The following is a 26,716-nucleotide window of genomic DNA, read 5'->3' as shown; positions in this document are numbered from 1 at the left end:
ACTCGCAGTGTCATGGGCCCCACTGATGAGTAATGTATGATTTGGTACTTCAGGGAAAGGTGATATGGTTTTAGAAAACATTTCCGGAGTAGCGATCCATCACTCGCAGCCCTGGACCAGGACAGGGCCGAGTATGCAGCTCTCGGGCTCCGTCAATCCTACTATATGGGGGGGACAGGTGCGGTCGTCTCCTCGCCAATAAGTTACGCGAGGCCAGACAGAGGCAGAGGGTCCAGACCATTTGAACGCTGGAGGGAGAGCTTGTGGCCGATGATGCAGCTATAGCTGAAGTCTTTTGTGACTTCTATGTGGACCTCTATACGGGAGACCCTCTAGATGCCCAACGTAGTGCTGAATATATAGCTACTGCTGGCATACCTTCCTTATCTCAGCGCTGGCTGACTACCTAGCTAGAGCTATACAGACAGAGGAAGTTATTTCTGCGATCTCCTGTCTTAAATTAGGCAAATCACCCGGCCCAGACGGCTACACGGCCGCCTTTTATTAGACATTTTGTAGCCAATTAGCCCCCATTTCGACAGGACAGTTTAATACTTTTGAGCACACCGGAGCGATCCCGGGAGAGATGCTGGAGGTGGCAATAGTCGTTATTCCGAAGCCAGGAAAGGACAGGACGGCATGTGACGCATATAGGCCTATATCTTTGCTCAACGTAGATATCAAATTATACACTAGCATCTTAGCAGCCCGATTGGCGCCTTACATGGCCCAACTGGTTGAGCCTGATCAGGCCAGTTTTATCCCACAGAAGGAGACCAGTGACAACACTAAATGCATTTTACACCGGATAGAAAAAGTGTCCTGCACCCGAGGCGAGTATATGCTCCTGGCCATCGACGCAGAAAAGGCCTTCGATAGGGTGCATTGGTCTTATCTAGAGATGGTCTTGATGGCCTCTGGCTTTGGGGAGAAACTCCGCAGTCGGATCCTGAACTGCTACCGATCTCCCATGGTGACGGTCCGCGTCAATGGTCACACATCTTCTCGTTTCCCCTTTGGGAGGGGCACTAGGCAGGGATGCACCCTATCACCCTTCCTCTTTGCGCTCTACATGGAGCCTTTGGCACTTAGAGTTCGACTGCACCCTCTTATAACAGGGATTAAATTCGGTGGGGGGATACCTACACCATAAGCCTCTACGCAGACGACATCCTGCTATCCCTATCGGAACCGATCACGGCCCTGCGCTCCCTCTTTATTGAATTGTACCGCTTTGCTCAGGGGTCGGGCTTTAAAATTAACATGGACACATCTATGGCCCTTAATATCTCCCTCTCTCAGCACACCCTCACTCTCCTCCAGGAAAAACACCCAATGCAGTGGGCGGTGGCCGCGATCCCTTACTTAGGCATCCAGCTTGCCCCCACTATCCAGACCACCTCTGACATTAATTACTCTAATCTCCGTACTCCCATTCGTAAGGAACTAAACAGGTGGAAACATTGCACAATGTCTTGGCTAGGCAGGATCGCAGCTACCAAAATGACTATACTTCCTCAAATTTTTTATCTCTTCCAGACCCTCCCCCTCAGGCCCCCACAGGGCTAGATCCAACTGACTCAAGCGGATCTATCGCGCTTCATTTGGCATGGCCGTAAGCCGCTATTCCGACACCAGGTTCTAGTCCTACCACCAGAGAGGGGAGGGGTGGGGGTACCAGACCTTCAGCTATACTTTCATGCCGCTCAGCTTAAATACCTGGTGGAGTGGCAATGCCTGGAATTGGAGAAACACTGGCTGTTTCAGGATCAGGCGGTAGCGGGCAGACCGCTGCAAGGTATTCCCTTTCTCCACAAACACCACCGAACGCCTAATCTTCATGCTTCATATATCACAAGCACCATCATGGACTCCTGGGACCGCACCAACGTTTCCACACAACTGACCACCTTCCCATCACCCCTCACACCTCTCTTTGACAACCCGGAGTTTCACCCTGGTACAGATGCCCGTGCCTTCAAGCTTGGCGATCTTCCCCCTGCAGGTCCCTGGGCCACCTTTTCGACTTAGACGGTATCATCCCCTTTTCACAGCTCAAGGAACACTATGGTCTCACAGAAACAGAAAGCTTGCCATACCTCCAGATTATACACTGGGCATTACACCAACAAATCAAACCGCAGGCACAGCGTCTTCTATCTCCCTATGAAAAATGGCTGATAACACGCACCTCTGACAAAAAAATCATCTCTGACCTCTACAAAATGCTCCTAGCCAATACCACCCACACATATAACACGGGTCGCGCCCGCTGGGAGAGAGATCTAGGAAGATCCCTGAGCCACAAAGAGTGGGAAGGCATATACCATAGAGCAAGACACTCAGCCTACCATATGGGCCTCACAGAGATGTTGACCAAGATTGCCACCTATTGGTATTATACACCGGAGCGCTTACACCGCTTCGATCCCCGGCGGAGCGACTTATGCTGGAGGGAATGTGGGGAGGTGGGTTCATTAGAACATGTCCTCTGGAGTTGTACCTGCATAAAACCATTCTGGTCCCAAGTCCTTGACGAAATAGATCTACACTTTGAGACCCAGCTCCCTCGCTTCCCCTCCTATATTCTTCTGGGTTTACCTAACCCATTGACATACCCACTTAAATCCCGGAAGGGTCGGTTGATGACGATTGCTCTAGGAGCGGCCATACAGAACATCCTGATACACTGGCGCTCTACCCACCTTCCCACGCATTCTGGCTGGCTCCAGAGACTCTGGCTGGTGTTGGGCATGGATAAACTTACTCTCACACTGGCCGGTAGGGGGTCGGAGTTCCCTGAGTTATGGCGGCCCTTCTTGACTCTTCTGTTGTTCGAGTTCCGAGAATTGACATGCCCTCGATACCTCCGACTGCTTCGTCTCCCAGACACGCAGATTCCAAGCAACGATTCCACGAAAAGTTGTAAACTGCGTTGCTAAACTGTGTGCTGCTTCTCATTTTATTCCCTCTTTCCCCTTTTTTGTTTACAGTGGACGAGGGGTGGATGGGGTGGGTAGGGGGCAGGGGTGGGGGTTAGTTGGGGGGTTTTCTTCATTTGTTTCCTTGCTTTGTTAATTCTGTTGACCTGCTCCATGCTTATTGCCTGTGGTAATGATGTGTACTGCGACCTTGTTGTCTCTTTAGCACTATGGTTGAGGAGCTGAAGGTCTTGTCTTTTACGTTTGTTTGGAAATCAATAAAATGATTTAAACCACATGAAAATTCAGTGGACACTTAGCTGTCAAAAGGCATTTGATGACCTGAAGCAGGCCATGTGCACTGCTCCCAGTCTGCAAAGCCCTGACTATTCCAAACAATTCATTGTTCAGACTGATGCATCTGAGTTGGGGGTAGGGGCTGTGTTATCACAACTGAATGAAGAGGGTCAGGATCAGCCAGTAGCTTTTATAAGCAGAAGGGAGAAATGTTGGTCAGCGATTAAGAAGGAAGCCTTTGCTGTGGTTTGGGCTCTGAAGAAGTTGAGGCCATACTTGTTTGGCACTCACTTCATTGTTTAGAGAGACCATAAGCCTCTCTAATGGCTTTAACAGATGAAGGGTGGAAATCCCAAACTTTTGAGGTCGTCCATTTTCCTACAGGGGATGGACTGTGCAGTGGAACATAGACCTGGGAGTAACCATGCCATTGCAGATGGACTCTCCAGATAGTTCCACTTATAAAATGAAGACTTGAATGGTCTCGGTTAGTCTCATGTCCTTTCGTTTGAGGGTTTGTATAGGAAAGTGATATCTGCTTCTTATGGGTACCCCTACTTTTTTGCTTGAGGTCTCACTGTTTTTGACTAGTCTGACTGGGATCCTGCTAATCAGGGCCCCAGTCTATCTGCTTTCTCCCTTAAATTGACATACATGTACTTTGGTACACTCCAGATTGGGTACTGGGGTACCCTTATCAGTCCCTAGTTTATGGTACACATATACCCAGGGCATAGGTATCCCAGAGCCCTCCCATGGGCTGAAGCATATATTATGCCACCGATAACAGGCCATGCAAAATGGAACTCGAGGTCTGCTACTGCAGCCTGTGTAAGCTGGTGCTTGCATCACTTACATTAGATATAGGTTCACTATATCTAATAGTCACTACACTTAAAACTTATGTCACCCCTATAGCAAGCCTAAACAATCCTGAAGGCAGGGTGCTGGGTTTTATGTGAGAGGGTGCCCCTGCATGAGCAGAGCCTCTCTACAGCCTTCAGAGACCATTCTCTTGGGTTGACTGTGACTCAGCCGGACATATAGGTAGAGGTGCATTATAACCTCGCGGTAAATGCTAACTCAAAAACGGCTGCATAGAAACATATCGAGTTTGGTATCAAACACCTTGGAATCATACCTCTACACCCGTAACTGGTGTGGGAGGTATGATTCCACCCTACTGAAGCGAGCTTCGTGGGGTCACTTGTCTTACCAGTGCCAGACTTATCGACCGGGACAGCACAAAATGGATGCTGCCGACCAGAGATACTTTTCTGGCCTCCTGCTGCTGAGCCAAGCTTGAGCAGAGGAAGCCAGCACAATAGGCATCTTGTCACAGAGAGATGTGACCACCTCCCAGTCAGGATTTAGTGTATTGGGGCTGGGTGGATGCACTTCGAGAGTGCCTGAAAGTCTGCACTGGGGGCACATTTGGAGTCTCTGTGCATAGTCCAGCTCAAACTAGTTCTGGGAACCATTGGTTCCTGCTCTGGTGCGAAACTGGAAAAAGGACATGTGTTAGAAATGGCGATTTCCGGTTGGCTAAGGCTTGCGCCAAAGCCAGGCAGAAACCACCACTCTAGTCAGGGCAAGGGAGTTACACGCCAAAGATATCCCCTGCTCACCCTCTAGGTAACGTGACACAAGCAGTAAGGCTTATCCCTGAGGCAATGTAAGTTAGGTATTTGCGCACGCACCAAGCAGCAACAACATCCCAGGCCCCCGACAAAAGGAACTCCACACAAGGTTATATATAAAAATAGCCTTTGTATTATACCAAACACATTTGATAATAAACTCACACTTCACAATTTGCCATAGGCACGGGCAGAATTTACTGGGGATTATATACATGAGACAGGGTCTCATGGACCACTGTCAGCAGGGCCGGACAGGGAACCAAAACCGGCCCTGGCAAAGTGCTCGCCCCCCCCCCCCCAGGGGGGAGGATGGGGGTGCGACCGAGCTCTTTGCCGGGGCCGGTTTTCGGCCGATTTTGTTACAGGGCTGATTTTGCTGCAAAAACGGCCCTGTAACCAAATCGGCCCCCAGGGGCCCAAAACCGGCCCCCACCCTTGCGGCGCACCGGGGGATTGCCCGGTGCCCGCAACAGCCGGTCCGGCACTGACTGTCAGGAATAAGCACTTTTAGAAGTAGCACTTGGTAGAATTAGCACTTTGTAGGAAATAAAGCTTAGCACATATAATAACTGTAGCACCAAGTAGCAAAATGTAGCACACAACCAGTAATCACTGGCAAAAGGTAAGTACCACCTACGCAACCCTAACCACCTTAGGAAAATATCACGCAGGGAACCATGAACTCACTAGTATAACCTATACTAGGTAAAACAACCTCCTAAGCATAAACAGACATTCAGAGGTATAGAGCAAAAGGCTTACACATAATGCAGAAATCACTTTAGGCAGGTAATCACATTGCGCAAAGATCACATGGGGCAAAAACATATAACCTGTCCCCAGGCCAACCTGGCCTCTCTGGGGCTGAAACGCCCTGTGTCCAAAGTGTCAGGGCAGGCTGCGTGGGCAGCCAAAGAAGGATGCAAGGGCCTAAATGAAGCAGCTGCCCACTAAGTGCTGGGCAGCTGGAGAACTGAGCCTGGCACCAGCGTGCCTCCTGGCTCTCCCTCTGGGTACTGAATAAACAATGGGGCCAAAACCAACGTGGGAGCCTCGCGGGCTCGAGAGAACTGTGTGCCCTGGAGCCTTGTGGGCTCTGAAGAAACAACTGGGGCCGCAGGAGCCTCGTGGATCTAAATAAACAAATGCCCTCGCATTGGGGGAGCGGCCCGCTGCCATTCGGGGCCGCTCTACCACCAAAACTGCCCCCTAAATTATGTGGGAGTCCCGCTCGGGGGACTCAAAGAACAATGGCCCCCAGAATTGTTGGAGTCCTGCTCGGGGGACTCGGAATCAGCCACTGCCCCGGAGCCTCTCGTGGGCTCTCAACAACAATGTGCCCCGGAGCCTCTCGTGGGCTCTAAATTCAAAAATGCCCCCAATAACGTTGGAGTCCCGCTCGGGCGACTCAGAAACAATGAAAAACAAATGCCCAGGAATGCAGGGGCGGCCCGCTGCAACGTGGGGCCGCCCGGGAGAACGCCCAGAGACAACCCCGAGCCCCCACCTTACCGGGCTCCAGTCTCCGGGTGTCCTGGGCCGCTCACGGGGATCCGGTCTTCAGGCAGGGCTCTCTCCACACACGAGAGCCCTGCTTAGCAAGCCGCCCGTCGTCCCGGATGTTCTGGTTGCACGCAGGAGCGCGGGGTAGGCTCCCTCTGCTTCCTGCTTCTACTCCGGGCTCGTCCTGCTTCCTGGGTGCGCGCGGGGAAGCCCTTGAGGCTCGACCAATCCCTGCGCAGCCCAGGGATGACGCGGCGGGAATCCTCGAAGCCGGGGACGAATCCCAGCGCGGTCTTAGGAGGCGGGCACAGCACTCTGCTCGGGATCCCTCGGGCCGGTCGGTGGTGATTTCGAGGGGGTAGGCTCCCTCGAAATAAATAATAAAGTGGGGAGGGCCTCTGTTAAAATACACGAGTCCCTGGTGGGGTCAGAGGGGTCAAATATAAAGGGCAAATATGCGGCAATTCTGCAGGGGGGCACCTGCTCTGGAATGGCAAAAAAGGGGGGATCCCCACGCCGGGGAATCCCTCGAGATCAGGATCGCCGTACCAGCGGCACCACACGCTATTTGGGGGGGAGGCCAGCGCTCCCCAGGCACTGGCAGGCCACGCAAGTTCCCCAGGTCCAGGGACAAAGTTCAAAACGAAATGAAGGCAGGGGGGTGGGGCAAAGGCTGGGCTCAGGGGCCAGCTCACAGGGCCCTCCAGGCAGGGAGGCAGTCCCCAGTGGTGGTCCTCCTGGTGCCCAGCAGCAGCAGGCCCCCTCCAAATTAGGATCAGCAAGAGAACCTTTTGTAAGAGGTCACAGCCCCTTTTTATACACAGAAACCCTTTGTCTGTGTCTACAGGGTGGGGGGAAAACCAGTCGCAGCTGGTTTTGGAGCACTCTGATGTGTTCAGCCCCTCTCACTATTCACTGGCCAGGCTAGGGTCATCAGTCACACCACAGGGGGCGGAGCCAGCATTGTGTGGGGAAAGCCCAGCCCTATTCAGGTCCCAGGTGCACTCCTCCCTCACATCACTCATGCAGATCTCTCCACTCACCACCGGGGCAGACCCATCCTGCCTCCTGGAGCCAGGCTCACCAGCCAGCTCCAGCCAATCACAAGCCAGACAGCCAATTCACATAACTTACACAGACAGGCCAACTTCTAGAATTGGCACTTCCATGCTAGACACATTTATGCTGCACACATCATCGCGCAGCATTTAATCACACGAGTCCGCACATACCAAACTCGCACCTGCACTCCCCACGCATCAGGAACTAACATGGACACATACATTCCTATGGGAGGGCAGGCCAACCTCACTACACGCACGCACTTTACCCTGGGACACAGTGGTAAAGTGCGCAGAAACCAAAAATCACTAACATCAGGTCACAATTAAAAAGCAAAAAGTTTAGGGGTGAACCTGCCAGAAGGGCCAAGTCCAACACAACCCCCTTCCAGCCAAAACGCAGGGTAGACCAATCACCACCGTGATGGGCTTCCCTGCTTGGGGCGATAGAACACGGACGCGGGCCCGCAACTGCAGGGACACCCTCCGGTTCTACGCCACGGTGAACCCTTGGGGCTCCTAAAAAAATGGACTGGAACACCTGGGCTACACCACTGGTACTCCCAAGCTGTCCGCGGCCAGGACCAGGCCCTGGGCCACCCAGGTGCCACTGATCCTTGCCTATTCACAAAGTGGGGGGTAGTAACCCCTGGTACATAGTAGCCATTCTCCACTCTTCCTGTCTGTAGGACAGGGCTAGACTGCCACTGGTTCTCCAGCCTAGGGTCTACACCCTCAGGCGGCCAGGAGTCACAGGGGAGGCTCTCCTCCCCCTACCTCTCCTTCTAGGGTTCCTCCTGCTCCTGTGAGGGGTACCCTTAGAACACCATTCTCCCAACCTAGGGTTTAACCCCTCAGGTTGCACCAGGGTCAGAGGCGGGCTCTCCCACCCTCTGCACCCCCTTCCAGAGTTCTGCACCCTCCCAACTGGAATGGTACCCCTGGAAGATGAACCGGTCAGGACACTGGTTACAGACGTCCTACCCTTCAGGTCAGGCGGATCCTGAACCTGGCCTCCCAACCTCTGGTCTAGAACCTTTGGTGGAATAATTGCCTGGCACTCCAGGACTTCTGGAGATTTACACACCATCCCCCTGAGGTTAACACATGACTCATATGTCGTGTGACTGTCTGTGTGGCGCAGATCTTCCGTCCCCTGTCCATCTGACAGTGCCTGAAGACTCCCAGAACAGAAGTGGTGTCACCCGGGTCCTCCCAAGGGAATCTAGTCCAACTGGCTAGTCCCTGGTCCACTGGTACTTCCACTGGGGAACTCATCCCCCAATCACTCCTCACTTCGGACTCCTGTGCCCTCCCAACTGGAGTAGCACTGCCGGACACTAGAACCACTGGAGTTCTATTTACAGATGCTACAGGTCCTCTATACACTAGGAGATCCTCCTCAAATGGACTAACAGGACAGCTTAGGTCCCCAAGCTGGTGTTCCCTAAAGAAACCACCCAGGTTCTGAGACAGGGCTTCGGGCATCTGGGGACTCTCGGTCATAGACTTACTCCCGCTCCACTGAGACAGGTCGTAAACCCCTACACCCCCCTCACTATACTGGGGCCTAGCTGGGCTACTCGGAACCTCTTCCACCACGCTGGGCTGGAAGATACCTGAACCACTACTTTTGGACTCACTCACCAATGACTCTTCAGAACCTCTAGCACTTTCCCAGCGGTCTGCTTTCTCTGCAAGGATGTCTGGATCAGTCAACCCACATTCCAACAGGTGTTGGCGCAACCCTGGCAAACAACAACTGAGCACCTGCTCTCTGAGAACCAGATCAAACAGGTTGGCAAAAATAGGTTCCGTGTGAACCTCTAACCAATCAGACAGTGCACCTTGACATTCATCCACAAACTCCCCCCAAGACTGGTGAGACAGTTTCCTACTGCCCCTGAATTTCAACCTATACTCCTCCTCTTGGGAAACAGGTACCATACTCTGGGGACTGGAATTGGACTTCCTGCACTGAAGTCTATATAGCTGCCACCACTGGACTCAACCCTCCCTGGGGAATCCAGAAAATTATAACTGCGCTCAGGGGATACTCTACCCTCCAGAGCTAATTTCTCTCTCGTGAAGGCTCTCTCAGCCTCCTCTATCCTCTCCTGCGCTAAGACCCTCTTAGTCTCTAGCTTCTGCTGTTCAAGGCCCAATGCCTTAAGACGCAACTCATGAGCCCATAATGCCATTTTCTCCTCTAAGGCTAACTTCCTATTCTCCATATGCTCATAGCTCTCCATCTGGAGTTTCTCTAAAGCCAACTGATGCTCCCTTTCTTACCTCCTATCTACCCACTCCTCTGGGAACAGGGAAAGGGATGAGGCACTGCCTCCTACACTGGACCCAGCAAGGGACTCCCTATCTATGGGGTCTTCACTATCTGCTGGCGCCCATGCAGAGTCATCTTACTCCTCCTCTTCAGATTCTTCAGGGCTCCCCACAGACCCACCACCCTCATGGCGTGAGGCCCGGGCCCTCTCCTTACTGCGCTCAAGATCCCATTGACCCTTTTGCCATAGGATCAGGCTGTTCCTAAGTTCGGACTGGGCGTCTGACTCACCCACCTCTATGTCTCTCTCTTCACAGAACCTTACCAACTCCAACATACTGTATCCAAACAGACCACAGACATCAAAAGCAGGCTCCATTTTGGCGGACGTTCTTGAGAAAAGTTTAACACAGGGAACCTAGGTGTCTGAGCTAAACAGGAGTACACAATTCACAAAGGACACCTTTAGGAGAAGAGATAATGGAACTTTCAAAAAAACAATAATCCCCAAAATGTGATTATCTAAAATGCAGAGTTTTGTGGTGCAGCCAGCTGCCGCTGTGGTACAGAGCAAACACAAATCCGGATCCCTTCCGCTGCCACCAATGTTAGAAATGGCGATTTCCGGTTGGCTAAGGCTTGCGCCAAAGCCAGGCAGAAACCACCACTCTAGTCAGGGCAAGGAAGTTTCATGCCAAAGATAACCCCTGCTCACCCTCTAGGTAACGTGACACGAGCAGTAAGGCTTATCCCGGAGGCAATGTGAGTTAAGTATTTGTGCACGCACCCACCAGCAACAACATCCAAGGTCCCCCACAAAAGGAACTCCACACAAGGTTATATATAAAAATAGCCTTTGTATTATACCAAACACATTAGATAATAAACTCACACTTTACAATGTGCTATAGGCATGGGCAGAATTTACAGGGGATTATATACATGAGACAGGGCCACATGGACCACTGTCAGGAATAAGCACTTTTAGAACTAGCACTTGATAGAATTAGCACTTTGTAGGAAATAAAGCTTAGCCATAGCACATATAATAACTGTAGCACCAAATAGCAAAATGTATCACACAACCAGTAATCATTGGCAAAAGGTAAGTACCGCCTACGCAACCCTAACCACCTTCGGAAAATATCACGCAGGGAACCATTAACTCACTAGTATAACCTATACTAGGTAAAACAACCTCCTAAGCATAAACAGACATTCAGAGGTATAGAGCAAAAGGCATTACACATGATGCAGAAATCACATTAGGCAGGTAATCACATTGCGCTAAGATCACATGGGGCAAAAACATATAACCTGTCTCCAGGCCAACCTGGGGCTGAAACGCCCTGTGTCCAAAATGTCAGGGCAGACTGCGCGGGCAGCCAAAGAAGGATGCAAGGGCCTAAACGAAGCAGCTGCCCACTAAGTGCTGGGCAGCTGGAGAACTGAGCCTGGCACCAGCGTGCCTCCTGGCTCTCCTTCTGGGTACTGAATAATCAATGGGGCCAAAACCAACGTGGGAGCCTCGCGGGCTTGAGAGAACTGTGTGCCCTGGAGCCTCGTGGGCTCTGAAGAAACAACTGGGGCCGCAGGAGCCTGTGGCTCTAAATAAACAAATGCCTTCGCGTTGGGGGAGCGGCCCGCTGCCAGCCGGGGCCGCTCTACCACCAAAACTGCCCCCTAAATTATGTGGGAGTCCCGCTCGGGGGACTCAAAGAACAATGGCCCCCAGAATCGTTGGAGTCCCGCTCGGGGGACTCGGAATCAGCCAATGCCCTGGAGCCTCTCGTGGGCTCTCAACAACAATGTGCCCCGGAGCCTCTCGTGGGCTCTAAATTAAAAAATGCCCCCAATAACGTTGGAGTCCCGCTCGGGGGACTAAGAAACAATGAAAAACAAATGCCCAGGAACGCAGGGGCGGCCCGCTGGAACGTGGGGCTGCCCGGGAGAACACCCAGAGACAACCCCGAGCCCCCACCTTACCGGGCTCCGGTCTCCGGGTGTCCTGGGCCGCGCGCGGGGATCTGGTCTTCAGGCAGGGCTCTCTCCACACACGGGAGCCCTGCTTAGCAAGCCGCCCGTCGTCCTGGATGTCCTGGTTGCACGCAGGAGCGCGGGGTAGGCTCCCGCCGCTTCCTGCTTCTACTCCGGGCTTGTCCTGCTTCCTAGGTGCACGCGGGGAAGCCATTGAGGCTCGACCAATCCCTGCGCGGCCCAGGGATGATGCGGCGGAAATCCTCGAAGCCGGGGATGAATCCCAGCACGGTCTTAGGAGGCGGGCACAGCACTCTGCTCGGGATCCCCCGGGCCGGTCGGTGGTGATTTCGAGGGGGTAGGCTCCCTCAAAATAAATATTAAAGCAGGGAGGGCCCATGTTAAAATACACGAGTCCCTGGCAGGGTCAGGGGGGTCAAATATAAAGGGCAAATATGCGGCAATTCTGCAGGGTGGGCACCTGCTCAGGAATGGCAAAAAAAGGGGGATCCCCAAGCCGGGGAATCCCTCGAGATCGGGATCGCCGTACCAGCGGCGCCACGCGCTATTTTCGGGGGGAGGCCAGCACTCCCCAGGCACTGGCAAGCCACCCAAGTTCCCCAAGTCCAGGGACAAAGTTCAGAACGAAATGAAGGCAGGGGTGTGGGGCAAAGGCTGGGCCCAGGGGCCAGCTCACTGGGCCCTCCAGGCAGGGACGCAGTCCCCAGTGGCGGTCCTCCTGGGGCCCAGCAGCAGCAGGCCCCCTCCAAATTAGGATCAGCAAGAGAACCTATTGTAAGGGGTCACAGCCCCTTTTTATACACAGAAACCCTTTGTCTGTGTCTGTAGGGTGGGGGGAAAACCAGTCGCAGCTGGTTTTGGAGCACTCTGATGTGTTCAGCCCCTCTCACTATTCACTGGCCAGGCTAGGGTCATCAGTCACACCACAGGGGGCGGAGCCAGCATTGTGTGGGGAAAGCCAGCCCTATTCAGGTTCCAGGTGCACTCCTCCCTCACATTACTCATGCAGATCTCTCCACTCACCACCGGGGCAGACCCATCCTGCTTCCTGGAGCCAGGCTCACCAGCCAGCTCCAGCCAAACCCAAGCCAGACAGCCAATTCACATAACTTACACAGACAGGCCAACTTCTAGAAGTGGCACTTCCGCACTAGACACATTTATGCCGCACACATCATTGCGCAGCATTTAATCACACAAGCCCGCACATACCAAACTCGCACCTGCACTCCCCACGCATCAGGAACTAACATGGACACATACATTCCCCATGCATTCCTATGGGAGGGCAGGCCAACCTCACTACACGCACGCACTTTACCCTGGGACACAGTGGTAAAGTGCGCATAAACCAAAAATCACTAACCCCAGGTCACAATTAAAAAGCAAAAAGTTTAGGGGTGAACCTGCCAGAAGGGCCAAGTCCAACAACATGGGTGTAGCCATCCCTCTACCCTGCCCCTCACCGAAGAGGGTCCCCTGAATCTGTCCAATCCTCTCCCGTGGGTTTAAAATGGGTTACCTGGCTACAGAACACGATATTTACGTGGACAAGATTCTTCAAAGAAGAAACCACTAACCTTCGACTGTCTGGACACTTGGACTTCGCTGGACCTCGACCGGGCTCGACTTCATCCCCCTTTCCGTCCGAAGCTTAGTTTGTCCCTTTGCTCCATACAGGGTCTGTGCAGGACCTGTGGTGCACTTAAGACAACAGAATACCTCCCTTGGAGTGAAGGAGTCACTCCCCTGCTTTGCAGGCACCTAAAGCACAACTGACCGGTCTGCTGCTCCTGTGGACTCCGAGGATTTCAGCAACACAGGAGGTGGAAGGTCTCTGAGGTTGATCTGCCCTCTCATCGAGCTTGAGGCCAGTATCCCTATTGGGGGCTGCGTAACCCGAACCCCTGTGCACCGCGTCTATTTGCAGGTGCATATGCTTGTTAGCAATTTTCGAGCTTGTGCATTGGACTCTGTGTAGTCCTGACCCTGAGCAGTATTTGCACCAAAGAACTCCGGCCTCCTTGCACCGTGTGCTCCATGGGCTGTTGCTTTGCAATCTTGCTCGAGGTCCCCTCACGACTCCTGGCCATTCGGCCTATGGGCCCTCCTGAGTGTCATCTTGATTCTATGTCAGTCCACGGAGGCTCAAATTATGCTTTTCAATCTTTACTGAACACACAGCAGCAAAGGGTTACACTTTAAACAGCATACCCCGGAAGGACAACCCCCTCCAGGTCTGCACCAATCATAACACACTAGTATGAATAAATGTCCACAATGACGTTATCACTTCCTCTTTCTTTGCTGCTGCAGCAGCGAGATAAGTGACTCTTTATTTCTTGTTTATTCTTGTGGTGATTTGTTGACTGTTTTTATATCTTATCTATAGCGCACTGTGTCGCTTTTCTTGTGTTTCTACTGGCGTATATTTAGAGGTTGGGGCTTTGAATGCTTTTTCGTCATGCGCGTTTGTTATTATTTTTTTTCTATTTATTGCCTGAAGTCGCGCTGCATCTGACACTTTCCTTGTGCATGCGCGACTTATTTCTCGGAGTTTGAGGCTTCGGTGCCCTTCCGTACTGTTTAAAACTTGTGGGCAGTGGCGAGGGAGCAGAGCTGCGCACTTCGGTGCGCGAGGGAAGCAGGCTCATTCCGACCCACATTCTTGACGTTCTGCGCATGCGCGAAGAGCCTGTTTCACTTTCTGTCATCGGCTCTTCGCGCATCTGCAACAGTGTTGCCTGTTATATATTCCCTGCTCAATTAACGCTTACCAGAGCGTTTTTCCGGTAAGTTCTTGGCACTAGGGGAGTTTAGGGCACGCTCCTGCCACATATATCTATCATATTTGTTTTCATTACTTTTTTTCATTTTAAGGCCCAGGTTCTTTCTCTTAAGGAAAACCTTTAGGAGGTCTTATTTGCCCTTGGGTTACTCCCCCCCCCCTCTGAATCTCCTTCAAACCTCTTGTAGTGTATTATGGCGTATTACGCCGAAGAGGAAGACAAGTGGGTTGAATATAACGAATATGAGGAATAAAGTCCACATTTGTAAAGCGCACAATCACCCGTAAGGGTCTCTAGGCACTGGGGGGCCGTCGGGAAGATTAAGCGAGCTATTGCCCAGAGTCACATGGTGCTGGGCTAACCTGCCGCCGGAGCCGGGGATCGAACCGTGGTCCCCAGATTCCAGCGTCAGTCGCCCTGGCCGCGGCGCCACACCTCTCCCACTAATAGGAATAGGAGGAGCCTTATGAACATAATTTGGAGGAGCATCCTGTGGAGACCCAGGATTCCCTCGCCCAGGGTTTGTTGAGTAAGGCGCTTATCAAGGCCTTGACGCCCCTGGCGAAACTCCAGAAATCCTCTGGCAAAAGAAAGTCTAAGTCCTCTAGTAAGCATACTTCTGCCACACAGGCTTCGGCTGAAGCTCTGCTTAAAGTGGCAAAAAATGTTTTAATGGACCATGGTTGCTTGAGAAGCATGGATAGGCAAGGAGAGTCTTCTCCGGATACCCTGGATTCCACAGATTCTGCCGATGACTCAGTGCAGCCCAAGAAGAAGGTCAAAAAGACCTCCTCAGAACTTGATCCATCCTAGGTCAACTGAGTGGGTTCCCTGTGTTGAAGTGGCGCAATACGTTCAAACTAACTTACAACAGGGCTTTGCGAGTCAGGTCAGGGCCACCTTGCGCTCCGAAAGTCCCCGACCGTCGTTGTTGGGTAAGGTGTCGGATACGCCTGAATTAGATCCTAACATGGCCACTTTCATGCGTAAATTTTCCAAAGATCCTAAGAAAGGACTGGATCGGGCCTGGAAAGGGTGCCAAGACAAAATGTTAGATGTCTCGGGTCCGCTGACTAAGATATTAGATGCCGCAGTCACTGCAAAGGATAAGGGTGTTCCCCTGGATTCTTCTGAAATTTTGGAATGGGCGCAACACGCCATGTGTTCTAGGAAATGCCAACGTGGCGTTATCCACGGAGAGAAGAAGGTCCTTTCTCATGTGAATAGACCCCCAACTGGCTGAGATGGCTACTACGGAACCGGGTACCTTGGCCAATGACATGTTATTTGGCGATGACTTCGTCAAAAAGATGGGAAAATATGTGGCAACTTTCTCTGCCTTGGATAAGGCGCAGGCCAACATCAAACGTGTTTTTCACTCAGGTGTTTTTAATAGGGCCGGCTGTTACAGAGGTCGAGGGTCCGGCAGAGGTGGTAATCAGACCTCTAGAGGTGCAGAACAACGGGGCAGAGGAGGTTCCCAAAGATCAAAGTTCTATCGGACCCGAAACAGAGGTAACAGGGGTCGTGGACAACGTGGAGGCTACAGTGGCCAGCAGTTCCAGTCTGGAGATTCCTCCTATGCAGGTACCCATTTTAAATTGCAGGGATCATATGGTGGGAGGTCGTCTTGCACAGTTCCTTCCCAGGTGGGATGTCCTGTCTCCCAACCCATGGATACGTCAGACAATTCGGGGTTTTCATATCGAGTTTTATGCGACCCCCACGCAAGTGGTGACTCCCAGACCCCTAAATTTTTCCCCTGTAGAGATTAGTTTCATCGACGAGGAAGTTCAGTCGTTACTGACCAAAGGGGCTATAATGCAGACGGATCCTCATCCGCACAGTTTTGTGAGTACAATCATCTTGGTGCCCAAGAAAGATCTTGGGTTTCGTCTGGTTCTGAACTTGAAGGAGTTCAATGTAGGAGTAGTATACCGTTATTTCAAAATGGAGGGTATTCATCTTTTAAGAGACATGTTAAGGCAGGATTGGATGGTTCGGTTGGATCTAAAAGATGCCTATCTGGCGGTCGCCATTTTTCCGCCTCACCGGCGCTTCCTTCAATTTCAATGGCGCAGTCAGTGGTTCGAATTTTCAGCTATGCCCTTCGGTCTCTCGTCCGCTCCATGGTGTTTCACGAAACTCATGAGACCGGTTGTTCAGTGGTTACGGGAGAGAGGAGTCAGACTCATAATCTATCTGGACGATATTCTGATCATGGGTCAGTCGGTCGAGGTGGTGCAACTCCAACTGTCTTGGACTATCCAACTCCTCCAGGAGTTGGGATTCCTCCTCAATGTTCCCAAATCTCTTCTGGTTCCTTCGCAGGTAATCGAATTTTTAGGTTTTCAAGTGAATTCCTTGACTTCTCAGCTCCTTTTGCCTCTCAAGAAGAGAACAGCAATCAAGAAAGAGTTGAGGAGAGCGCATGCCTCTCAGACAATATCATTGAGGACGTTAGCCCGCCTCTTGGGTTTGTTGGCGGCGTCCATTCAGGCGATTTTTCCCGGTCCCTTACATTACAGGGCCTTACAGAGGTTAAAGATTCTGCATCTCCGCAGAGGCTTACATTATGCAGAGCAGATTGCGATCTCACGGGAAGCTCGCCTGGAAATGAATTGGTGGTTAGAGAACATGGACGCTTGGAATGGCAAGGCCATCTTTGCTGCGACTCCGGATGCCATCATAGAGTCCGATGCCAGCCGGTGGGGCTGGGGTGCTCGTTGTGGGACACTGGAGACCGGGGGTCGGTGGTCCCAAGAGGAGTTATGACTCCATATCAACTGCCTGGAACTATTGGCAGGGTCCTTTGTGATTCAAACTCTGTCTCCTCAGCGAGCGAGTTGTTGTATTCTTCTGCGTTTGGACAATGTGTCCGCAGTACGTTATATCAATCGCCTGGGCGGTACCTGATCCCGACTTCTAGCGGAAATTGCCAAGGATTTTTGGCACTACTGCCTGGATCACCACATTTCAGTGACGGCGGAATACATTCCAGGTTCGTCGAATGTGGTGGCAGATTAGAATTCCTGATTTCTTAGGGTACTCCAGCCATTGGAGACTTCATCCCAGTGTGTTTATAGCATTGACCTCCAAATGGGGACCGTGTGCTCGAGATCTGTTTGCGTCCCGACTCAACAGACAACTGCCCCTATTTCACAGTTGGCGTCCGGATCCGTTAGCGATCAGCTCGGACGCATTCCTTCAATCGTGTACGACGTTCATTCTATATGCCTTTCCACCCTTCGTCATGATTCCGAGGTTGTTAGCTCAGACACGCAGGCAGGGGGCGGAATTAATCCTAGTTTTCCCTTGTTGGAAAGCCCAGGCATGGTTTCCGGTGGCAATGAGCTTATCGTGTGCCCCAAAGGTTCGGATCTGGGTTCTTTCCCAGAGTTGTTGACGGATCCAGTGGGCCTTCAGCATCCCTTAGTCCTGCAAGGTCAGTTACCTCTCATGGCGTGGAGACTTTCCGGCCACGTTGGCAAGTTTCGCAAGACATTCTCTTTTTTCTCTCCCAGTCTTGGGCACCTTCCACGCACAAACGATACGAATCCGCTTGGCGACGATGGGTGCGTTGGTGTGGTGAGCGACAGAGTGATCCCTTGGGATCAGGTAACTCTGTGATTGTGAATTTTTTACCCGATTTGGCAAAATCAGGCATGGCCTATAGGACAGTAAACAATTTTAGATCAGCCATTTCGGCGGGACATCCTTACGTGGATGGTAGACCTGTAGGGGAACATCCTTTGGTCTGTAAGGTAGTACGCGGTATCAGGTTGGTAAATCCACCTCCACATTAGATGTCAGACGTTATGGGATGTTTCCATAGTTCTGAGATACTTGAAAACATGGCCAGCTAATGAAGGGCTGTCGCGCAAACAATTGTCTGCCAAACTGACGCTTTTATTATGCCTTATTTCATGCAGACGTGTGTCGGACGTACGTGCTCTGGATTTAGCAGGTAGAGTGTTTACTCCGTCTGGAGTTTCTTTCACACTTTCCCGTCGTACTAAGACTAATTCTAAATGCATTACTTATCCTGCCTTTCCTCACCATAGCAAACTGTGTGTTGTGCAATGTTTAAAGGTCTATGAGGATTGTACCAGAGAGTTGTTTAGAAATGATGTGGCAAGTCAATTGTTGATATCCCTTCAGAGACCTTTCCGCCCAGTCTCTTCCGCTACTCTAGCCAGGTGGATTACCTGGTTGTTAACCCAAGCGGGAATTGATTCCTCCATTTTTGGTGCTCATTCTGTGAGAGGGTCCATGGCCTCAAAAGCCCTTGTCTCAGGGTCCAGGTTACAAGATATTATGACTGCGGCGGACTGGTCCTCTGAGTCCACTTTTAAGACCTTTTACCAAAAACCTATTGTGGATATTGCGTCTGCTGTAGTGGAGCAACTTTAAACTAGCATAATTTGAGCCTCCGTGGACTGACATAGAATGAAAAATGTTCTAGCTAACGCGACAAAGAATTTTCAATTCTATTAAGGACACGGAGGCAAGAATTATCCCACCCAGGATGGATTATTTTCTATGTTACATATCTTCATAATGGTTATACTGATATTTGATTGCATATTTCAATGCTACTGTTTGACTTCTTATTTTTCCCACCCGAGTTGTTAACTTATGACTGTTATTTTCAGTCTGACATGGGTATTATGGCTATGTTTCTTGTTTCAGGCAACCAAGGAAAACAATCCTGAAGTGTGAGCTGTTCTGACGAAGCTTTGGACCGGCCTTCTACGTTTGAAGAGGATTGGTCGCTGACGCGGTTCGACGTCAAGTTTGGGTTCAGTCCTGTTTCAGTTTATAGACATTTGCAAAGAAAGAGGAAGTGATAACGTCATTGTGGACATTTATTCATACTAGTGTGTTATGATTGGTGCAGACCTGGAGGGGGTTGTCCTTCCGGGGTATGCTGTTTAAAGTTTAACCCTTTGCTGCTGTGTGTTCAGTAAAGATTGAGAAGCATAATTCTCGCCTCCGTGTCCTTAATAGAATTGAAAATTCTTTGTTGCGTTAGCTAGAAAAATTTTCATTGGTCTTGGGCTTTCCTGGTTGCTCCAGACATGCCCTGACTCCTCATTGCTTGGTGAGTCCCATGGACCTTGCTGGTCCACACCGAAACCTGTTTGCCCTTCCTGCATGGGTAGCTGTTGCCAAGGCTTGTTGGTGGTTCTGCCGGACACCGACCCCTCAGCACTCGACATCCTTCGTGGGACAGCTCAGCTCTGGCTCATGGTCATCCTCAATGTCTCCTAGTCCTCGTAGCTGTTGAGTCAAGCATCTCTTCTTCGCACCTCAAGCACCCGACATCGGTGGGCATTCGTCGTACGAGCCCCGTGTCACTCTGAAGTGACCCAGACCCTGTCCCCTCTGCTTTCAGGATCCTTCCTTCCAGAATCCAGGCTTGGATTCCACCAGACCCTTTTCATCTTCACGGCAGCAGTGCTTCTTCACTTTCTCCCATTGAGAATGACAAGGGTTTCCAAGCCACTTACGACCTATGCACCCGGCTCCCCTGAGATAGGTATCTCTGGTACTACGGTATCCACAGGTGGGGTGGCTCTCTAAACTCTTAAGTTCCAAATTATTTGTTCGAAGTCCTCCTAGAAGGGTCCTTAAATGTTAACTTTGCAACCGCAACTTTCCCATAGATTTGTACGGAGCACATGGCCGTGTTCCCTCACTGCACCCGTCCAACATGGGCTCCCTGTGTCATCACCTGGGGTGGTTCCTTGGGGTCCCGACGATTCTATGTGCTCTTGGCACTGTGTCTAGTCAAGTTGTGGTTGTTATACCACTTTCTTAGTATATGGTTTGGTCTCTCTCTGGAGCCCACTGTGTATTGTGCTATTTACTGTTGTCCTAGTGATTTAATATTGTGTGCTTTGTTCTCTAACCTCATAAAGAGGTTAGTAGAGAGTGTTTAGTAATAAATACATTGATTTTATATATTCCTTGTGTGGTTCTCCTTTCATTTGGTCATTCAGGAGGTTTTGATCTGGTAAAACAAGCTGCTTTACATTCCTTTGAGACTTAGCTTGAAGGCTGCTCTCCATAGCTACCACTAGGATAGCTTTCAATAAAGGTTGTCTTTAACCTAATCATCAATAAGGGTTGTTTGGACTGGTACAAGGTGCCCACTATAATTAGTGGTCAGCATATACCAGGCCAACTTCTCACATCTACGCAACGCACTCTACAGCAACTACTCTGCACCACTGCACTCTTCATCGATATACTCTACAACACTCCACACCCACACCCTTGCACGCTACGCCACTGTATACCATTGCGCTCTACATCACTGCACTCTATTCTACACTGTGCTCTACGCACTGCTCTCTAGACCACTCTATGCCACTGCACTCGGTCAATGCACTAAATGCAATGCAGTCTATGGCACTGCACTCTATGCCACTGTGGTCTATGACACTGCACTCTATGACACTCTACTCTGCATGACTGCACTCTCTGCCACAGAACTCTTATCTGTACCACTGCACTCTATGCCTCTGCACTACTCAACGATACTGCACTCTAGGCGAATGCACTTGACTGCATCACTGCACTCCACTTCTATCTACTCAGCACCACTGCACTCTGCTCTATACTACTCCACTCTACCCTGCACCACTCCATGCCACTTCACACTACTGTGAAACAATCTACTCTATTCTACTGAACTCTATGCCACTGCACTTGATGCCACTCCACCCTGCGCACCTCAACTATATGCCACTGTAATCTACGCTGCCACTCCTCTCAAAACTACTCTGTACCACTCTACTTCACTGCAGTATGCCAATACACTCTACACCACTTTACACAAAACCAATGCTCTCTACATCACTGCACTCATCGGCAATCTACTCTGCACCTCTCTATCTTACGCCACTTCAGTCAAGGCTACTCTATGAAACTCCACGATACTCCACTCTATGGCATTCTACTTCAGCTAACTCTACTCCACTCTATGCCAGTCCACTCTACAACACTGTACGACACTACTCCACTCGACAACGCTCTAAGAAACCCCTAAAATGCCACTCCATGCCACTTTACTCCATACTATTTTACACCATGCTACTCCACTCCACTCTACACCAATATACTCCGCTCCACGAAACACCCTGCCTATGACATTCTACTTCTGTCCCCTCTACTTCCTCCACAACACTGTCTCTACTCTGTGCCACTCCATAACACTTCACTGCAGACCACTCAAATGCACTCTACGCGCCTCCACTCTCTTTTACCCCACTAACGTTTAGCCATGCTGAATAGCAGCCATGCTGGTGTATACATGCCTAAAACATATTGACAAAGCCAATAGTTTGTGCATAGGTGACAACTATTGCTATTAAAACACAGAGAGAAAAACAATGGGGAGGGGTACAATCTCGTGAGATGCCAATCCTTGTTTTATAATGGCAGATGTCTGACAGTACATGACACTCGCGCACAGTTCATCCAGTAAACAGTGCGACATTTTCTGGTCCTACCCTTAGGCAGTTTCCAACAAATTATTGGTGACCCCAAATTTCACCAGCCCTTAACCTGACGCCATAAACCCATGTGCACAACTGGTTGTATAAAACGATAAAGCCTCATTGCCGGTGTTCTAACTATATTTCCACCCCCGTCGTTTTGTACACCCCCTACGTCAGAGGGGATGCCGATTCATGCAGGTTCTACCTGTGTCTTCGTGCTTCCTCGTCTGGTTGCACACCCTACGAGTGTCACTCACTCTGCGCATGCGTGCTTCGGTTTATTGATTTTATTTATGCTTTTTGGGTTTCGCCTGCCGAAAGGCTGCGCTCTGCGCAGATTTTCAGCGCAGGTGAAATCCTTTGTTGACTATAAGGACTTCTGGAACGTCCCCCGGCTCTCATTGGCTAGCTCCATAAATGGAGGCTAGCCATTGAGTGCCGGATCTGTCCGTCAAGGCCGGACCAGATTCGGGGGCGTTCCTGAGATTTTTTCCCTGGGCGGAGTTACGTTTTTTCCCGTTCCCTCCCCTTTCACTAAAAGTGATTTCAGATGCGCTGTCCATTCCCGCCCCCTCCGTGTGCCTTTCCGCCCCCCCCTCGCTGTCCTGTGCACGTTTCCCGCCCCCTCCCGCCCCCTCCCGCCGTCCGTGTCCCCTCCCGCCCCCTCCCGCCCCCTCACGCCGTCCGTGTCCCCTCCCGCCCCCTCCCGCCGTCCGTGTCCCCTCCCGCCCCCTCCCGCCATCCGTGTCCTCTCCCTTCAAGAATGCTTCGAAGGGCTCAGGTGCCGCGGCGTCAGGCAAGTCAGCAGAGTCCTGTGGGGCAAGGGAGGGGAAACGGGGGTTAGGGTGAAGCACCGTTGGCATGGTGCGTGGGAGAGAAGGCCGGAAGTCCCGCCCCCGCCCGGAGACGCATGGAGCCCCGGAGGAGAAGTGCTGGATGGTGCGGGGCTCCCGTGTGCTGAGGGAGCCCCGGGGGAAGAGACGGCAGGAGCGGAGTTGTGTTCCGGCATCCATCTTTGAGACGGTGGGCTCAGTCCTTTTGGGAGCCAAAGTCAGCGAGACCATCCGCAAAGGGTTGATTGATGTCGAAATGTACAACACCACCCAAGAGCTACTGATGGCAGGATCTGTGAGTGCCATGTTTGGTAAGTTTGTTTCTGTCAAGCTTTTAAGTGTATGCCCAAATGTGCTTTTTGAATTGAGCCAACATTAAGCTCCCGAGTCTGAGATTCGTTCCCCCAAAAAATCTCCACGTAATCCTTTGATTTAGCATCACAAAATAGGAACTCTTTTTGACAGTTGTCCATAAAGCCCATCTATCAGTTTTTAAGCACTTGCGTCCTTTGTCCAACACTCAATTAAAGTTAAGCCTGTATGTCAATTGTATGACTTTGCTATGGCATGGAAACTGCTGCACAAACAAAATCCACTTTACTTTCTGCTACTTTGAAAAGGTATCTAAGGAGGTCGCTGCCTACGGGGTGCCGAGGGGTGCGTAGGGTGCCTGCATTGACTTACTAAGCATATCATTCAGGCGGTGTGTCCCCAGTCTCAATAGACTGCTGGTGTGTGTGTGTCCCTTATGGTGTCATCTCAGCTGAGACTGCAGACACCTCCCGCGCATTCTGAGTGGGGCCCCGGGGCCCTCTGCAGCAGGCTGTGTGTCCGCAGTCTCAATAGACTGCTGGTGTGTGTGGTGTGTGTCTCTTATTCTTCTCTTTGCTTCTCTCTTCCTCCATCATTCGACCCCCTCCACATTTCTCTCACCAGTGTGTTTTTCTCGCCGGTTCTTTCCTTCCCTCATCCATTCCATTGCCCTCCCGATGTTGCTGTCTCACTTTGCCCCTTTCTCTCTCTCCCTGCTTTGCACGCTTCTCTTTTCTGTGCCTCGCCCTCGTTTCTCTGCTCCCCGTCTCCCTGCCTGTCACCCTCCGTAACGTGCCTCTCCCTCCTCATGCCTCACTCTTACCCTCTTCACTGCCCTCTCCCCCTCTACTCTCTGTGCCCCCCCCCGCAGGCACCCCTCGTTTTCCTCTCTCACTGCCTGTTTACTGCCTCTCGCTTTCTCGGTCTCGCCCTGCTCTCTGCCTCTCCCAGAATCTTTTCTCTGCCTCTCCAAACTGTCCCCTGTGCACCCTCTGCCTCTTTCTCTCTTTCCACTCCACCTCACGTCCCTCTCTTTCTTTAAATCCAGTGTTGTCTGAGTTTCCTCCAGTCTCCCCTTTGAATTTAATGACCCATAAATGCCTACTTTCTCTGCCTTTCCCGTTCTCTCCCCTCCTTGCTGTCCTTTCTTCCTCTGCCCCCTCGTCTGTTTCTTCCTCCCCGGCCCTCTTCACTGTTTCTCTCCCTCTCCGTGCCTCTCTGTGCCTCTCCCTCTCTCCGTGCCTCTCTGTGCCTCTCCCTCTCTCCGTGCCTCTCTGCGCCTCTCCCTCGCTGTGCCTTCCCTCTCTTTGCCTCTCTCTGTCCAGGCTTTCTCCCTTGCCCCATTCCCGTCACAGCTGGCCAACTCGACTGCGCGGTTTGATCTTCAACGGGCTGGCCGTGACCTCAGTGGTCGTGACATCTCTGCCCTGCTGTGTTCTCTAGCTCCGTGACCTCAGACGCCAGCAGCCCCGTTGCTGTGGTGATCAGAATGCCACCTACAGACAGGTTTGTGGCCGTTGTGGAGGGTTTTGCTGGACTTCACTTTCGGGTTGTGTAAGAAGCAGGACCCTCCCATCAGAGGCCGCTCCGCCCGATCACAGATCATACCAGCGAGTGGTCACACTGAGAAGAAGAACCCGGAGGAGTGTGCAGGTATGGGCGTGAGTGCAGCAGCGTGTGACTGTTGGATGAAGTAATCAGAGCAGAGAAATAGCCTTCTCTGGGGGTGGGGGCAAGAAGTAAATCGTGTAGGCTGGGCCTTTAGTGGGATGAAAAAAACTGGGGGTCTCTCCAAAGGGCATGACCAATATAATTAAGGACGTGGCTTAAAAACATGTAAACTAAAAGTCTGTGCTTAATAGTATAGTGTGCCGCTCGGCCTGTATTTTGCTGTTTCTGTCATTACATCCAGATATATATAAAAGTAACATATCTACAACAAGTCGAGACTATTGACTTTGTCAATAGTCGTTAGTTGCATAAGATAAATAAGCAGCAACTATGGGTTGCATATAATATTGGAAAAGCTTTGACTTAAAGCCCTGGTGACACAAGACCATGACCAAGACAATGTTGCTGCTCCTTCGTTTCAAAAAGAGAAGGGAAATCCAGAGAGAAAATTACTCTCTTTAAAGGATTCCCCTTCCCCAACACCGCTCACCTGGCATGTCCTCATGCCGTAACTTCTCCACTAGTGAGAAGTGAACAGTGTGAGCACGCGCATATCAATGCTCTGCTATTGCCATTGTAAATGATTGCAGAGTGATTGCAGAGTGCTAGGGAGTGCTAGGGAGTGCAGAGTGACTAGGGAGTGCTAGAGAGTGCAGAGTGACTGCAGAGTGCTAGGGAGTGCAGAGTGACTAGGGAGTGACTAGGGAGTGCAGAGTGACTAGGGAGTGCAGAGTGCTAGGGAGTGCAGAGTGACTAGGGAGTGCTAGGGAGTGCAGAGTGACTAGGGAGTGCAGAGTGACTAGGGAGTGCAAGGGAGTGCAGAGTGCGAGGGAGTGCGAGGGAGTGCAGAGTGACTAGGGAGTGCTAGGGAGTGCAGAGTGACTAGGGAGTGCTAGGGAGTGCAGAGTGCTAGGGAGTGCAGAGTGCTAGGGAGTGCAGAGTGACTGCAGAGATTAAGCTAATGGCAATGTAAATGACAATGCCATTTATTTATCGGTTTTCAAAACCAACACATAAATACACATTTTGTCATTTACAATGCCAATAGCTCTAACTTTTCCAAAGGCGAAACCATTGCATTGTAAATGCTTGTTTCTCTGGTGACATTATTCCCATTTGTGCGGGGGGGAAATAACCCAATCTGGCAACACTGGTTGCAGCGGCATGTCACTGAGTGTCACCAAATCAATGATAAATGCCGCCGCAAGGGAGCTCGAGTGCAGCGCGGCCGCCCCTCAATGGTGCCGCCTGGGGTGGACCGCCCCCGCCCTCCCCTAGCTACGCCGCCTGGGGGGGGGGTGGTTGTTGTAACAGCGGTGTGGTGAGGCAGGGCTCCTTGTAACGTCTTCATGTTTGATGGGGCCACAGAGGGTAACACAGTCAGTAATGCAGTCACGTCTGGGGAATAACAGGCAGAAGTCCCCTGCACCAGGTGTTCACTACAACCCAATGAGTCTCAGTCACTGAGTGTTTACAAAACTGATGCAACAAGATGAGGCCTGAAGTATGTTCACCCAGAGAGCAGGTGTGCAGAGGTGTCAGGCGGTGAATGCAGCTGAGAGCCACAGTCCTGCGCCCTGAGATCCCCGAGACCCCCTGAGAGCCACAGTACTGCGTCCTGAGACCCCCGAGACCCCCTGAGAGCCACAGTCCTGCTTCCTGAGACCCCCTGAGAGCCACAGTACTGCGTCCTGAGACCCCCGAGACCCCCTGAGAGCCACAGTCCTCCGTCCTGAGACCCCCGAGCCCCCTGAGAGCCACAGTCCTGCGTCCTGAGACCCCCGAGACCCCCTGAGAGCCACAGTACTGCGTCCTGAGACCCCCGAGACCCCCTGAGAGCCACAGTCCTGCGTCCTGAGACCCCCGAGACCCCCTGAGAGCCACAGTCCTGCACCCTGA

The 26,716-nt window shown here is 51.5% G+C and overlaps 1 long non-coding RNA gene across 1 annotated transcript in view; it reads left to right on the top strand.

The window, feature by feature from the left end:
* LOC144785331 (uncharacterized) overlaps positions 1-19,479 on the top strand; it is a 30,349-nt gene extending 10,870 nt beyond the window's left edge. The window contains exon 2 of the long non-coding RNA XR_013601829.1: positions 19,186-19,479. This is a non-coding gene — a long non-coding RNA (uncharacterized LOC144785331). The remainder of the gene's footprint in view (positions 1-19,185) is intronic.
* Positions 19,480-26,716: the final 7,237 nt, after the last annotated feature.

This window comes from Lissotriton helveticus, chromosome 10 (genome assembly GCF_964261635.1).
Source record: "Lissotriton helveticus chromosome 10, aLisHel1.1, whole genome shotgun sequence".
NCBI classification, from domain to species: Eukaryota; Metazoa; Chordata; class Amphibia; order Caudata; family Salamandridae; genus Lissotriton; species Lissotriton helveticus.
Note: the sequence above shows the minus strand (reverse complement) of the source record. Positions and strands in the feature narration are given on the sequence as shown.